The sequence below is a fragment of the Rhipicephalus sanguineus genome, chromosome 5 (genome assembly GCF_013339695.2).
Source record: "Rhipicephalus sanguineus isolate Rsan-2018 chromosome 5, BIME_Rsan_1.4, whole genome shotgun sequence".
NCBI classification, from domain to species: domain Eukaryota; kingdom Metazoa; phylum Arthropoda; class Arachnida; order Ixodida; family Ixodidae; genus Rhipicephalus; species Rhipicephalus sanguineus.
Window position 1 is genome coordinate 19,996,168 of NC_051180.1, and position 1,723 is coordinate 19,997,890.

A 1,723-nucleotide genomic window follows, 5' to 3' on the forward strand; every position below is an offset into this window, starting at 1 on the left:
GGGGGGGGGGGCAGTCTCGAACAGTCCTGTAAGCGTAAACATCGGCATTTTGGTCTTACAATGGCTTAGAGCGGCCAAACAAACAACGCAGGTAGGGTTTCCCAACTACAGTATAATCTCGGTGATACGTATCTCAAGGGGGAGCAAAAATATTCGTATTGCCTGAAATTTCGCATCATCAAAAAACTAGCAAAATCCATTTTCAAGCCACGCTATAGTATGCACAAAACATTTATTTCCGTCGAAAGAGCTCGTGTATGTCTTTCTGGGACACACGTGAACAGACCGATAAGGGATGGCACAGCTCGCTGCCGCAAAAGCGCGCGTCAAAGCTTCGCTTGAGACCAACTGAAAACTAAGTGCTAAAGTCCGCTCCGCCACAGCCATAAACGAAGATCGACAGGAACACCGAAACACTTCGTGCCTTTTTTATGACTTTATTGGCTTTAATCTGCAGCTGCGTTAGCCACATACCTTGAGAGCTTGTAGTCGCTATCAATGATCGCGTCGATAGCGACCGCGGTTTCGTGAGCGGAAGTTGCGACAAACGGTAGCTCCGTTTTCAATTCACATGCACTGGCCGCGCACGTGCCTTCAAAACTATGTCATTTTTTGCTATCTGTGATCGCATCTGCCGCTGTTTTGTCCACAGTGTTTACGGAAAGCAGCGTCGCTTTGACTGAATGAGAGTCTGACGCGCGTGCACTTTCGGAGTTCAGTCAGTTTCGTCGTCACCATACATGATCGCATCAAGAGCAACAGCAGTTTCATTCACAACGGTTGTGGCAAACGATAAGCACAGTTCTGACAGTGCGTGCCCTGGCCGCGCGCGTACTTCCAAAGGTTCCAGCACGCTGCTCTCGGTTGTCGCTCGACGGTTTCGGTACCAAAGTGACCAAAGTTCATATCCCCCGCCGTGGCGCGGAAAAGTGTTCGGCACATTCGAATTTTGGCCCATTGAACACAGTGAAATTCGGCTGGGGAATTTCACGAATTCGTATCAGCCGGTTTCGTATCACAGAGATTCTACTGTACATTTACATCAACGCCTCCTACTTAATGCTCCTACTAATGTTAATGTGGCTAGATCACGCACAGAAATTTCGATTTCCAGGAGATTTTCATGCCAACCGTACAAACGTTAAGAAATGGTCGAAATCAGGGAGTCTCCCGGAAAATCCGGGAGACTTGGCAGGCATGCTAAGAGTAACAGGCATACAAAGTGAGCAGTCCTTGCGTCTCCTATTCCATATTACCAAGATTTTTTTTCGGCTAGAGGGCACCAACGGCAATGCCCGTTGCTCCCTTCTTCATTACTCGCCGTACACGCGGCAACCCTTTGATAAGAGCCCGACAGATGTGTTTCAGAGTGACATACGAGTGGCAATGGATGGGCCGGACACATTAAATTCCACAGTTTCCAAGCGTGCTAGAGAAGTAGAAGACTGCGTGCACAAGCATGTGCGCAAGTCTATGACATGACTGAAGAAGAAATGGGCCTGGGCAGGGCATGCAGTGGGAGACCAAGATGAACACTGGTCATTGGGACTAACAGATTGGATTCTAAGAGAGGGTAGGTAAGCACGCCAGGGGGAGGCAGAAAGTTAGGTGGACAGATGAAATTAAGAAGTTTGCGGGGATAACGTGGCTGCAGCTAGCACAAGGCCGGGTTATTTGGAGAAGCGTGGGAGAGGCCTTTGCCCTGCTGTGGGCGTAGTCAGGA